Here is a 15,439-nt window from a genome sequence, read left to right on the forward strand (position 1 = left end):
TCCGCGACCGGCACTATTTTAACTATACGCCAAGGTCCAACTTATTTTACCGGGAAACAAAAAAAGCCAGAAGAGAGAAACTGTACTCGGACTGAAAAAGAGGACGAGACGAGTTTATATCGAGCCATTTGCAGTGCGACTCGACAGCACGAATTGTTGGCGCGATTTAATTTGATTTCGCTTAATTGGGGAGTTAACAGTTTGCTTAACAACTTGATAGATTAGCTCAATACATTTGCGTTCAACGTTGAAATGCGAAGAAAGATTGCAGCTTTTAAATTGTAAAAATGTATTCAGCAAGTAAAATATCAAAGTTAATTAATTTGAACAATTTCCCGTTTGTAAAAATTGAGCGAACACCGTAAGTTTTAAGTATAAGCTTTTTGCTAGGGCGCGATACATGCGAGAATATCGAATGCGTTTTCTGGAAAAGCGTTTCTGAAAAAGGCATAGTCGAAAAATCTCACGGAACGGAAAAAAGGGAGGCGAGGGGGAGAGAAAGGAGCGCCCAACAACTACGGAAAGCTCGCGACGAAGGCAAGGAAGAGAGATGCTCTCTTTTATTAAACGAAAAATTGGATCGTGCTTGTCGGAATGCAATATTTCGACGGATTCATTTGGTGGAAACATTTCTTCCTCGGGAAAAAATTCAATCAAATCCAGAAGGTGAGAGGTAGTGAGCGAAGGGAACGGGCAGGGATGTAGGAGGTATGGCGGGGTGCAAACACGCAAACGGCGGTTGAGAAGTAAGATAGACAGGGAAATAGGTACAGAATCACTGGATGCCAAAATAAAATATTCATAAAATAAGGATTCTCTCGATTTTGTAAAACGCAAAATTGCCATACATCCTGGTCAGTTTGAAAAAATTACAAATTACAAATTACGATAATTTCTTTATTCGATAATTACGATAATTTCTTAATTTTCTCATTTCTCGGGATCGTTACAAACCGTGTAATAAACAAGCAAAGGAGCAAACGAACGAAACTTGACGACGCAATCTTTTCGGAGAGGGACAAGGAGGTCCTATCCTGGAAAGATAGACGACTGTACTATCAACGTAAGAATTCTACTGGGTCACGTTTTCATCAAGACGAAGAGGGAGCGGATGCTGGGCCATTGTTTTTCGACACACTTTCTCTCACTCTTCTCTCGCCCTCGCCAAAACAATGCGTGTCCGCTCCTTAACTCTTCCACCCCCTCAGCGACGTTCTCTTTCCTTCTCCCCCTCCTCTCCTCAGTCCTCTCATTAAGTAAATCACCATCGTCGCGGCTCGTTCCCGGAGCCAAAGTGAAAATTCCCCTATGGACCAGGCGGGATGAGAGCCACCCCCGACTGCACCGAAGGGACGCCCGCGGCCTTTTGTGCAGCCGGAAATCCGAGCCGGAGAGATTAAAACATTGAGATACGCGAGAATGACGCCTTTTTCGTCAACGCACGCGTGCGTGCGTGCGTGCGTGCAAACCTGGTTTGCTTTTACTCACTGATGTTCTTTGAGTCGCAAAATGCGCTAGAATAATACATTTGTCACCGTTATAACGGGACGCGAGATGATTGCGACGCAAGATACAAACCAATGATGCAATTCGAGATAGCACAGCTAAATATAGATTAAATACATTTTCGCGAGTGTACTGTGGTGCGAGATTAAATGGATATCTACGCAAGATGAAGGTTACGTCGCGATTATGCATCCTTATACATTCGTTGTAACATTATTAAGAATGTTTATTTTCATGTACATGTGATTATCGAAACATATAGATTATATTTCATTTATAAAAAATTAATATATATTTAAAAATATTCGAAAAATTAATTTACGTAGATATAAGATTGAGCAAATAGATTTGTTTCTCGAATTCAATTATAGCACGGATCAATTTATGTATTCTTGAAGTTGTACTTCCTCAAGAATCCCTTTTCCGCCTTGATTTCTCGTCACGATTCACGACATGTCGCGATAGAACGACGTTGCACGATTTAAAAATTAATGTCGAGGTCTTCGTTTATCCTATATATAAGTATTTTTATATTTTCGTCTTGGAATTTCTTCTAAAATTTTGCAAAAAATTACCAAATTGCCGTTAAAGTTCGATAGTTCGAAAGGAGCCTGCACATCGCGGCGCGTTTCGGCCTCGGCCAGAGACGCGTAGGGTCGTGCTGGTACTCGCGTACGTGTGTGATTTTATGTGCAACGTTTACGCGCGCGTGTAGGGCCGAGAGGGTTGACTGGCTCCCCGGTCGATCAATAGCACCCCCACGTTTGCGTCCCTGGGTGAATGCATGCGATAGGCACCCTATTGCTATGCCACCCCGAAAGCCACTTTATATTTTAGTGGGAATGTTCTACAACCCTTGGAGAAAGACACTTTTGGATCGCGGCGCGAAATCGCGCTGGCGCGCGCGAGCGAGCGAGCGGACGCGGAGGCGGACGCGCGCGCGAATTCGTCTCTCCGCGCGCGATGAACCCGCCAAGGTCGCCCTCGTTGTATTTAATTCCGCTAATTAACGTGCACGCGCACCCGCGAGTGTTCGGTGACTCAGAACCGCTCGATAGTCGCGATGCAGCGCGCGTATCAAGCTTGTTTTATCGTGCACGGCTCGTGGCAACAAGATCGAAGATTATATTAGGTTCACCGAAAAAGGTGTATACAGAAAGAGAGAGAACAATGGGATCTCGCGTCCTTTACGTAATCCGGGGGTTTCATTTCCTCGTAACGGAAATTTAATCTTGATTAGCGATTCGAAAGATTGGACAGCTTTGGCACAATTGAAATTAAATTAAACTTGCGTAATAAGAGTTTTCGAAAAACTACCCTTTATTACTACGTGGTAAGTAGTAGTAGAGGAAAAAAAAATCAACTCACAATCTTCTATAAATCGCAGAGATTGCGCGATACCGTTTTAGAAGGATATAGATATATATTTTCCGATATATAAAGGGGTTATCGCGAGATGCTCGATAATATTTCAGATAATCAATAACACATTCTTAGAAGATACTTGGAGCTCTTACGTCGATTTAACCGCATCGATTGTCGACGCGATCGCGAAGAGGTTGCAGCTCGCTACGTACAGGCTTACCCCTTTAAATGACTTAGCAGACAATTTGCCCATTAACTCGGGCAACCTCTACCCGTAATGGAAGCCATTGTTCGACCTATCTTGTCAGTAATACACGCCGTGGCAACGTATGCGTTTACGTCGCGTGCATGTATTACAGGTAGCTGCCGCATGCACGCGTCGGGGACGTCGAGACGCTCGTGATATCGGGTAGACCATATTGTGCGTCAAGATGAGATCGTTCTATTAGGATTACATTAATTAATCTAATATATTACGCCCGATAGTCTCTTAGAAACTTCCTCGGGTGTAACCCCCGAACCTATGCGTCGTATTTCCTCGACTTTTTCGAAAATTCATCAAATCTGCTAATATACACAAATTATCCAATTATAACGCGTGCAAGATTATTGATTAAATCTAAAAACGTTTATTCGGTGGAACGGTATATTCAGCTTGTTAAATTATTTGAAAATCATATCGAGTTTCTTTTATTAGATTGACAGTCGAGAAAACTTGGTAATAAAAAATTGTTTAAGATTTTCAAATTTGTACGTGTGAGAATGAATGGAAAATATGAAAAATATTTTCTATACAAGAGTGATAAAAGATTTTGTTGAAAATTTATGTAAAACCTTTTAAAGCCTTTTTTGAAAAATATTTAAAGCAATATTAATAATTTTACCGGGGCTTACTACTCTTATACAGTAGGGTTAAGGCGCCACCAGTGGTGCGTATGGCGCGAAAACGTCCTGCCGCGATTAGGCCAGCAACTGCAGCAGGAGGTGGCACAGGACTAACAATGAGATAGCCGATGGCGCCGTAGAAACAGGAGCGAAAGAGAGAGAAAGAGAGAGAGTGAGAAAGAGAGGGAAGAGTAGGAAAGGAAGAGAAAGACGGAGAGCGAAGGGGAAAGGAAGAGAACAAGAGAGGGAAATGCAGAGAATTCATACTGTCAAAATAAGATTAAAAACAATTTTTTGTTTCAAAGATTCAGGATACATTTCATTATTGCGACTTGTAATTTCGCTAATTACTATATAAATTTCTAAAGTTGATTTTTTTCCCCCACGTTTTAATTAGATTTTTTATACTTTAATTTAAATTAACGATCAATATACCAAAAGCAATCAGGTTTTCTCTTCAGCTTTCAAAGAAACTATTTTCAAAGCTTTATGGTTAATTAAGACTTAGATTGCCATTGTGCTCTAGCACGGTATACGTACATACGGAAACAATTTCTTTGCGCCACGAAAGATTTAGACAAAGCGGTTTAAGAATTTAATTGAACATACTAGGAAAACTGCGGGACTTTGATTTTCGATCGCCAACCGAAACGCTCGGGAAGAAAAAAGTCGCGGCAAAGTTCGCGAATCAAGATTCCTCGGCAGCGTTTATTGGATCGTGAGAGAGAAAGGGAAAGAGAAAAAGAGAGAGAGAGAGAGAGAAAGAGAAAGAGGAGAAAGACAGTGAAGGAAAAGGGTCTAAAGGGAACGAGGCAGAGGGCACAGGCACTCTATAAGAGAGGAGCTCTCATTAAAAGTCGAGTATTAATATTTTAACGAATGCTCGTCACTTAAACTTCGTTGTGGTGCCCAACCCAATGCTTTCGTCTCTCGGAAAATACCTTCGCGTGTAGATTTACATTTTGTTTTTCGCGATATAATTTCTAAGTTTTACAACCGCGTTGCATTGAAGCGTGACAAAGAAACGCAGTCACTAAATTGTCATTAAATGAAGCTATCGAAAACGCAAATTTTTCTCCTTGCATCAAACGGTACATTAAATAAAATATCGTACAGAAATCCAATTAAATTCGACCGAATTCCTACTTTTATTCACAAAGCGACGAAAAAATCTAATCAGAAATGTCTAATATTTTACAGATAATTTCTATTCATTTCGACCGCTTAAAAAGCGCTCGTATCAGTCGCAGTGTTCCTTCACTCAAATAGAGAATCATATATATATACATACATCATATATAACATACATATACATACATACATATAAATATAGACATATATATATATATATATATATATATATATGTATATACATGTATATACGTATACAGATATTTCATTTGAGTAATGAAAAAGTTTCGACGAACACGGACGTTGCACATGACAGAGTTAATTGCTTGGATACTCGTTCCTCCTCTCGCGAAAGCGGCTTGCGCTTGTCCAACGTCCAGTTTCGAATAACAGACAACATTCTTGCGGCGGTTGAGCGCCCCTGCACCCTCTCCATATTACATCCGGGATTAATATTAAATTTCACACGATGATTGCAATTTCATTATCCTCCCACCAGAGAGCGGCTCGCCGGCTTCTTTTACTGTCGCCGTTCGTGCAGCCGTGTAATAAATTGCCCCCTTGCAAAAATCGCGATTCAAATTGCCGTACCTGAATCGGCCGGTGGGACCCGCAGGTGTCTATTGTTGCCGGCAGGATAGCGGATAGTCCCTGATAAGGATCTAGATGCGGTATATCGAAGTAACGAGACGACACGTAATCAGTGACGCGACCTATCTAAAAATTCGTCCCGCACACTTGAGCACACTTGAAAAAAAAACGTTAATGTATCTGTGAAAAATATTTCGTATTACGATATAAAAGAGAAATATTCTGAATAATTATATGTTATGAAAGATCAATCGCAGTTAAATTAGTTTATTATGCATTCCATTCGTGCTACGCTAATTTATCGTACATTCAAAGTTTCGATATATACGTAACGCATACATACGCGCACGTTGGAGAGCGAAATCGTAGCTGAGGAAAAAATGCTTTGATATCGCTAGTTATGATATTCCATTAGTATTTCAGCGTAACAACCTCATGCTCGATTCGACGCATCACATTTTTTTTTAAACTGTTTATCGCAAAATATCGAGGAATCCGAGGGGAAACATTTCGCGCGTAATATAAACGAAATTATAGCGCTCGTCGAAATTAAATGGGCCTTTAATTAAACATTTACGTGCGTTCTTTCGCAGAATCCATTATCTTTTGTTTTTTAACAAATATCGACTAATAAAGAGTACATAATTCCTCTAGCTCAATAAAAATTTTTATTTTTACGTGCAGATATTTATTGAGTAAACATGCAAATACATTTTTCGCATTTTTTTTAAATAATAAAAATATTTTTTATAAACTAGAAATGCGTATATCTCTCTCACATACCCATATATGTATGTGAAATTAAATAATATATCTGAATCATATTTTTGCACTCGTTATAATTAGAGTAATATAACTTTTGAATTACAAACAGAAAGGTATAAATTGTGTGTGCAAGTTGTGCAAAAGTTACGTAATAAATATTTTATTGACATTCTTTTTGTGATACTCACTCCGGCCTCGTAGGATCCAGATGATCCAGACGATCGCACTGCCGAGTGATCCTCAGGTCTTATGTCTCACTCATGGGCTGCGCTTTTGCGATTTGACGGCTACGATAACGAGCGTAACATTTTAATACATCCATATCGAGAATGTATCGGATACTCGAGGCTCTCTATCTCCTCGGCCCTTTAAATATCACGATCTAACTTTGAAGATGAAAACGGAAACGATTGATCAAGAAAATATCTCATTAAATTTTATATATATATATATATATTATATTTATTTAATTCTTCTTATTGATAACGACGTTGCTTCGACTAGTTTTGCCGCTCACATTCATGACGATGATGGATCCTATTGAGAAACAGTCCCAAACAGTTTAGAAATTACTCGCAAAATTTATTTTCCCAATCAGAATGCTAAATAGTCAGAGATATCATACTTCGCTTACGGGATTAACAAATTTGGAGAATTGATTTTTGACAGTACAAGGGATTTACGCACACACCTCTCTGCGAGAAACACTCGTTCAGTCGAGAGACTAAACCTGACGAGTCTTTGATATCGGAGTATGTTCTCGATGATCGAGGATCGAGCACCTCGTGGTCGCGCGGGACACACCGGCGACACTCTCACGTGACTCCACGAGCTGCTTGCTTGTGACTGACGAAGCGCACGTCTCGAGAGGATTTCTTTGATTCCAGCAGCGCGCAGTTTCAGGGCCGAGGAGGACTCGTCTAGCAATTTTCAGCGTTATTGGACCGTAGGAGTCGAGTGTGGCCGGCGCGTGTTGACGGAATTCGCGCCTGCTGCGGACGACCGTGCGGTCGGAGAGCCGCGAATCGACTGCGAGGAGCCGCGGTAGGTCAGCGAGGTGCCATCTAGCGAGATCCACCAGCAGACTGAAGGCTTTTTAGATATTGGCTCAGGAAGTGGGGCAGGAACCACGACAAGTCGTCGAGGTATTGGAGCGAGATGCCGAGTTCTCAAATTCTTCTCCCTTTAATAGTCTCCACGAGTACGACTGATGATGGAAAAAAATGATCTGAAGAAAGAAAATGACGCGGATTAGATCAGCAATAGATAGACATTGTAGGTAGATTGTCATCAGAAACATTTGTCGTTCCCTGAAGATTCACGTTTATTCATCGAAATTAATTCGACAGAGTCGAATGAGGGGAGAGACAAAGTCATTCACTTGTGTACAAAGTGTAAAATGCAAACTCGCCGCATAATGATGGCAACCGATGAGTCAGCGGGATCCATCGAGTCATCGTCCACTCGCAACTTCATTAATCGCAAGGACGTCGTCGCGAGGCATTCAGCTCCGATAGGGAAAAAGACGATAAATGTGACGTCATACAAATACATTAATAGATACCATCGTGGATGCAGAAACTGCAAGGAGGTGGAAGGGACGCGGGGGTGAATGGAACACGAGACCAAGCAGGTGAACGGGGTCGCCAATCGCGGACAGCATCACGAATGGTGTTTCATCTCGCTCCTCCCTGCTTTGCTTCACGGAGGTGTGGTTTGCACCTGCGCTTGCGCCAGTCGCTCCGCCTCTCTGCACCTGCGGCTTTTCCTCGCTTCCGCATACTCTTTCCGCGACAGGACAAACGGGAAATAAGCTAAGGTGACCCCGCGGATGGACTCTGAAGAATGGAGCAGGATCGGAGCGGGCCGCTGTTCGAGTCATCTTGCTCTCAGTCGAGATCTTCCAATCTTCTTTCTAATAGAACTCATCTATCATGAGATATTTTAAGCACAAGATTAGTATCATGAGTTTAAAAGATTAATGATTCCAATAGATTCATTCGATCAAAGTCTGAGCTTAGTAATAGATGAGTTTAAAGTACTTGCTTAAAATAGCCTTAATCAATTCGATAAGTCCATGTCAAATGTAATTATCTAACATGAGATTAAACGTCTCAGTATTCTAATTGGCCAAGACTAATTTATAGTAATATTTAAGAAGTTGAGCTCATTCTCATCATGCTCGAACGTTGAAGGAAGACTTTAGATGGACAAGAGAAGCAGCAGAATATTGTACGTCGCTATATAAATATAAGAATGCCTATAGTCGCAATTTTTGCAGTCGTATGACATCCTACAACGACTACGCTTGGAAAGATCGGTGTAACAGGGAAAATTAATTAACCAGGAAGCCGCGTACGGTACTTTGATGTTCAACGGGCTTCCGGTAAGCCCACGTAAGGTCCAAGGTAATCGACTTTGCTCGTTCGAGTTGTACCCAACCCTTCGCAATAGTGGATTATCTGATCCGCGAAAGCGTGTCTCTGCGTTCTTATTTACGATCGTGTCAATTTTTAACTAGGCTAATGGTATTTCTATCGTGAAATGAAATGCCACTATAAAACACGAAATTAGCATTAAAGTTTTCAATTAAATGTCTATTATTATTATGCGTAAGGCATCTATTTCTCTCTTTTTAAAAAGTCGGTTTTCTATCGATTATATATATCTGCGAAATATCATCGCGTATTTGTTTTAATTGCAAGCAGGATATGTGAAAAAAGGCATAAAAATAGAAAATGAAGCAAGAAAGAAAAGCAAATTCTTGATGAGATGCATCAATTTAATTTTTCATTTTCGCACGAGTTCCTTTATGCACGTGCAATGTTGTTGATACGGAATAAATTATACGATTATCTTATAATTATTGCGAAGAACAATACCTATTAAAATACTATTTTATCGGAAGCTGCGAATATGATATGTAAATGTAAATGAGGATAAAAAAAAGTGACTACTGACGGAAGTTGAACTCTTTCAGTTAAGCTCTTCCCATGCGAAATGCACGGGAAATCGGATGGCTCTTAAGGCAAACTGGCAAAAAACCGGCAGCGAAATCCTAAGCGAGGATTAAATCCGCACCATGCGCTATAACATCGAGCGCGAAGGAGTCCGGTCCGGCATTAAAACGTCCGAAAATCGTGAAAAGAGCGATTCCAGAGTGTTCGCGCGATCCGAGAGTGCTCGATCAGGGCCGAGTGTCGTCCCGAAATCGCCGAGGGAAAGAACAATGGCAGATATAACGAGGAGAAGAGCGAAATAACACGCGGAAAACTCCCTGGCGGAAATCCGGCTTTCTCCTCCGAGGATGGGGGGGACGAAATAATTACCCCGTGCAAATATTCGTAGGCGCTTATGAGAGAAAGGAGGAAAGGGGGCAGAGTATCCCTCTTCACGCTGCTCCCTCTTTGTAGCGTCCCCTCCTTCCCCCCCGCCGCTCTCTCTTCCCCCTTTTCACTTCCAGCAAACTGGCTTGGTCAAGATTTACATAAGAATAACCTGGAACAACAATCCCTCGAACAATTACCTCCGTATTTAGCTGGCCATCGTTCCCCTCCGCGACACGCGGACGGTGTATTATTCTAATAAGCCGAGCCGTGCCGTTCAACAATGATATCCAGCACGTGGGGTAGGAGATAGGAGCAAAGCAAAGTTATTTTTTGAGCTAACGAGACCGCCGCGTTGCTTTACTTAAGCCGCGTGTAGCCCTTTCTTCGAGATGTTGCCATCAAACGAGATGATAAAGAAGGCGCATTATTTAGAAATAATTTTCAGTACGTTGCAATAGCGCTCTCTCACAAACGTGAAATAATTGAAATGATTTACGAGTAGAATTGTTATCGATCAGAAAAATGCCACCATTGTAACAGGTTGCGTATATAATTCCCGTTAATGATCGATACCAGGTTACATAGTTAACATTTTGCAACATTTTGCCCGCAAAAATTCAGTCGGTCCCTTCTTCGCGAACGAAATACGAGCGATCATTAATTACCGAATCGTAATGTCCGATGGACGGAAAGACGCATTTTTGCCGCGACGTCGCATTACGGGCCGAATAAATTAATCGCGATTCCCTTTGGGATATCGCCGCCGCCGCCGAAACACGCGATGTCAACATTCGGGAGGCAGTATTTCGGCGCGTCGCACGCAAAATATGTCCCGAATAAAGAAAAATTGACCGGGATATATCGTAAAAAACGCCAGAGGGTCTCACTTTGACGAGCGCGCGGCACGTTTGCGCGCATCGCGCGTCGTCGCCGAAGGCTGGATGATGCGAGCAAACTCACGCGGTGTTATATTTCAATCACGTTTGTACCGACTTTGGTTATTCGCGATTCGGCCAGCCGACAGTAACGCGTGGCCTAACGAACGATCTGTCCGATGCGATTGATCGGGTTATCGAATCATTTTCCGTATTCCTCTGCGCGCGTCATTTTTCGCACGCTATAAAAGGCCCTCTATCGCGGATCGGCATTGATACTTGCGAATTGTCGCGTTCATTAAATTTATATTAATTTTGTTTCAAAGTCTCTCGCCTCGATTTGTAAAGAGGAAAGGAATTTGGTATCGTTTTGTTTTTTGCATTCAGATTTAAAATACATGCAATACATCAGCATCTTTATACGTATCAGAGATTTAAAAAAAAAAACACGTATCTTTTAAATTTAATACGTGTATGAGAATTAATGCGTATTTATTTCAAATTGTTTAGACAATTTTTTTGTCGCTTATTCACTTTATTTAATTATTAAGGGAACGCTTTTATATCTCGTCATGAAAGTTCTTTAAAGACGGGAAACAAAATTCGCATTGATTTGACGATGCGATAAATCACGATAAATCCCATGGGAAAATTTTGTTTCCATTGCGCGAGTACAAAATATTGATTTTATTTACATTTCCCTATACGACTGTATTTTCTGTGTCAACTGTATTTGGTTTCCCAACATGGCTGAATCTGCATCAGGCATCTATTATACATCGCAACCTTCAAATAACGTTCTGCGTCTGTGAATAATTGCATTGTTGAAATTGGATTACGCGTTGCTTAATTACGACCGACAAAAGTCTGTCCACTTTACACCAATGATTACATTTATATTTATTTCACACGTTATTTAACATAGAATGTAAGAGATTACATCTTTTTACAATCGTGGATACATTGAGATCGATTGTTCTCCATTGAAAAATTTCGCGTATTAATACGGCATTTAAAAATGTTAATGCTAATGCTTATAAAATTTCGTGGATATCTTGCAGAGTCTGAAAAGTGCTCCTATCCCGCTCATGGTGCATTAAGCGTTCTCCAAATCTCGGCGAATCTCAAAGCGAGAACTAAGCCGATAGTCTCTGCCGGCTCTTCTTTCGCGGAACGGCGCGGAACAATAGACTCTACCTGTGTTATGTCCGAGCTTAGCCGGTTACGGGAGTTAAAATCAAGTAAAATCCTCCCTTCGCTTTTTGTTCCTACTTACGTTCCACACGCGTTCGCCCACGTATTTATCCATGTAGTTGTACAATAGTACAATCATATTACTAGTTTTTATATTAATGGCAGGTGTTTTTGAAAAAAATGCTCTATGCGACGATAATCATTTGCTGAAAAATCAATCGATGTATCGTCGAGGGGGATTTAAGAAAACTCGTTTGAATACATAATCATAAATACATGATATTCATCCGATAAAAATCCAAGAAAACAATTTCTCCGACGGTTGTCAAGGAAACATTTTTGTAGTTAAATACCCGAGCCTCTCGTCATTGCCTTTCGTTTTTCTCCGCGATGTTCCGCTTACACGTGAAAAGAAAGAGAAAGAGGGAAAGAGAGCGAGTGAGACAAAAAAGGGTCCGGTACTATAGATTCGACATGTACGCGAGCGAGTTTTTTAATCTTTCAATGGGCCTCCTACGCTCTGGAAAGCTCCGCTCACTTCCCATCTACCCCGCTATCACCCCTAGCCACTCGATTCTGCAAACCCCTCTCAAACCTTCATCCCACTTCAACCCTACCACCCGCTGCCCGCTCGACTGCCTGTCTCTCGATATATTTACATATTTTCGTGATATTTCGCGACGTTAATCCCTGAGCCTTCCTATCCTCCCTCTCCCTTCCCTTTCCCATCCCTTGTTCCAGCGAGCGCGAATTAAATGTGAAAACTCGCCTCCGGCTATTTTCTCTCTCTCGCTCTCTCTTTCCCCGCTCCCTCTGACGGAGCTTTATTGTCAAATTCGCGCTTGGTTACGGCTTCGTCTCACTCACTCGACGATTTTTTCTCAACATATTTTTTCCGTCAGTGCTTGGTTATCGCTGTTATTGTGTCGCTGCACCGAGTCGTTTCGCTTTTTTGGCTCGAAGTGGGCGAGATGAACGCGCAGTGCAAGGAGAGCACTTGGTTGAACAATTCGCGCCGAGCGGGTCCTTCTGATCCACCGACTGCAACAACGACGGCTCGATGGAGTGTATTTGGTTGAAATTTTTAGGGAACGCAAACGCGACGCACAGGGGACCCCGAAGGGATTCAAAGGCGCGGAAATTGTGTCAGCCGTTATGAAATATGCAGGCGCGCAACGCGACTCGGCTGATCCGTCGTTTTACCTTCCTTCGTGAAGCAACGGGAAGCTGATACCGCAAGCCGAAGAACATCTTCATAGCCGGAACTCACGTCAGATTCCTTACATGAAGCATGAGCTCCCATTGGGACTGGCTAAAGTACCTAAACACAGGTATATGAAATACGCATAGTCGGGGAAGTTGTCAAAAATAAATTTGAGACTATGTTGAGTAATATATATATTTTAAAAGACAAGTGTCACGACATACATGCACATATATATAATATTTTAAAAATGTCTAAATTACAAGGCATTTTTTGTCGATTATGTAATACCACATTTATGTTATTATATCGAAAATATTAAAAAATATTAAGACACTGATGCATGAAATATAATAACATACCTTAATTCGAGCTCGACGACGGTCGAGAGCAACTTTGTGCTAATTTTTCGAAATCCCCGAAAGCTATTGGACGAAAGCTGGCAATCTGTCCAGTGATCTGTCTAGCACGCTCTCACCTTCTCTCTCTTTCTTCTCGAGAGAATCTGATATGGGGAGGATTTCGAGAAGCGCGCGCGGTCAAAGAGCGATTTTGAAGGGTTTGCTGCGGAAGATCCTGTCGGGATGCAATCCCGCAAACACGGGAGCGAAATCGATTCTCTCGAAGCGAACAACCCATGAAGGGGCCTCTCTCGGCATGCTCGATTTACGAGTGATTCAACGACACCGCGCGAGGAGACGGACGAGCAGGAGAACGAGATAAGATTAGACATTGCACGAAAGCCATCCTACTCCCCGACATGCTTCGCTTTCGCGGAGTAACCGTCGTCACACTTAATTACTTCAAATACTTTGAAATTATTTCTACAAAAATTGCCCTGCAAAAATTGACTTCTTTCGGCATAAATAAATATATCTGATTATAATTTTTTAAACAGTCGAATCTTGTAAAATATACAGACCCGTACAATAAGTAAGACATCAAAGTTGTCCGGATGTTTCTCTTTGGAATTCGTCAGGCTCTTTCAGGATTCTCGAAACAACAGTTCCTTAGCGGCCCGAGTCGTCGAATTGTACGGTGAAATTATTCGAGGCGTTCTATCTCCGCGCGATGGTTAATCGCGCGCTTTATGGGGACGATCGCGAGGGGCCGATCGTCGCAGCGGAAACCGCTTCCTCTTTAGCGTCGGGCCGAGATACGATCTCGGCGCGCCGCATTCACGAGGATCTAATACGCCCGGAGTCCCTAATCTGATCTCGGGAACGCCGGGAACGAACCGTTCGCAGTTATTACGCGCGACTACGTTCTCGATAGAGGGATATACACCTACAACCATACGTATACGTACGCATCGCCGTTATGGATGCAAGCGTGGATGATAGTTCGAGAGATCGAGATCGTCCCTCCGGGCGCCGGTTGCGGGGAGGAGGAGAAGGAAGACCGCGCACGAAGGAAAGATGCTTATTCCGTAAGCGCAATTTCTCACGCGAGCTCGAACCTCTATTATGCACACCTGCGATTCTCTGTCGGCATCGCTACGAAGACACCTCGCGCGATTGGTCGTTCGTGCTACGAGTGATTGTCAAGCCGGCAACAGGAATGCAGCTGCTATTTATGATTAAGCGGAGGAATCTGACTTGGACCCTAGATTATCGACTTTCCGAGAAATACCCGTTCGATATATATAAATGCAGGTGTTTCTCGTTAAAGTAGAAAGTGTACATGATACGCGATGTATTAATCGATGTATTAATTTTCTTTTGAAACACGCTTCTTTAAAATGACGAAATATAGGGGATAGAATTGTCGATCGAAAGGTCGCAGGGACGGAAGAGATACTTGTCGTCTCGGTGCTCATGGCCGAAGGTTGTTGCAACGCGCACAATGCAATATATATACGCACGCAAGGAAGGCATAAACCGAGACAATAGCCGCCTCGGGGTATTCGAGATGACCGCCATTAGGAACACGTCCCTCATCCCCCTCGTTCTCGACTCCTTGCTCCAGACGCTCCGACGGTCCGCACGACAAACTCCGCAACGGGGAAATTTCACGCGTGCGCCGGTATTATGCATTTGCGAGAAAAGCCAACCAACGGCTAATTACGTTACTCCATTTAAGCCACACTTTAGCATTCGGAAAGGAGACTCGGAGCGACAGAGGCTCCTCTGTGATCAGCTTAGCGTGTCGCGGGCGGAAATTTGAAGACGCCGATGAAGCACCCTTTGGCGATTATACGACCAATCCTAAGAGAAGAGGGGGAGAAATTTCTCTCGACGAGAATTTCGAATTTGATTTACTTTTTGATACGAGGGAGGGGATGGAAAAGGTAAATGGCTTTCCAATCGCGCGGAAATCTTGGCATCGAACAGGACGGTTGCAGGTATCTGCGATAATATCGGAATCGGAATCTGGAATTTCCGCGGGAAGTTTGCGCTGGACTACGAGCATTAATTCTCACGCGTGATAATCGCGCGAGCTTTGCGACGAGGAAATCGGCAGAGAGAAGAAAGAGAGGAAGAGAGAGAGATTTCCGAGATATTCGAGGCGCGAACGATAAAGGAGGAGTTTCGAGCCAAAGCCGGAGGGCAAGGGAGGTTTCCGCGCGAGGGGAGGAAGGGGGCAGGAGTGTG

General features: G+C 42.6%; 2 protein-coding genes across 7 annotated transcripts in view; one reads left to right on the forward strand and one right to left on the reverse strand.

Annotated features, from left to right (window-relative positions):
* Nucleotides 1-7,265, reverse strand: part of LOC145960571 (uncharacterized) — a 167,730-nt gene extending 160,465 nt beyond the window's left edge. Inside the window, exons 1-2 of one of the 2 annotated variants that reach the window (XM_083080162.1) lie at nucleotides 6,878-7,265; nucleotides 6,432-6,780 (exon numbers count right to left, since the gene is read on the reverse strand). The gene's annotated coding sequence lies outside the window, so the exon portion shown is untranslated. Of the gene's footprint in view, nucleotides 1-6,431 lie in introns of both variants that reach the window. The other variant, XM_083080155.1, reaches the window with a different exon arrangement.
* The window catches only part of Spz5 (spatzle 5 Toll-1 receptor), a 124,457-nt gene that overhangs the window by 62,768 nt on the left and 46,250 nt on the right, over nucleotides 1-15,439 (forward strand). The gene's annotated exons all lie outside the window — the stretch shown is intronic.

The sequence above is a fragment of the Camponotus vicinus genome, unplaced genomic scaffold (genome assembly GCF_025532165.1).
Source record: "Camponotus vicinus isolate PSW18456_S1 unplaced genomic scaffold, iyCamVici1.0 SCAF_1, whole genome shotgun sequence".
In the NCBI taxonomy this organism is placed as follows: domain Eukaryota; kingdom Metazoa; phylum Arthropoda; class Insecta; order Hymenoptera; family Formicidae; genus Camponotus; species Camponotus vicinus.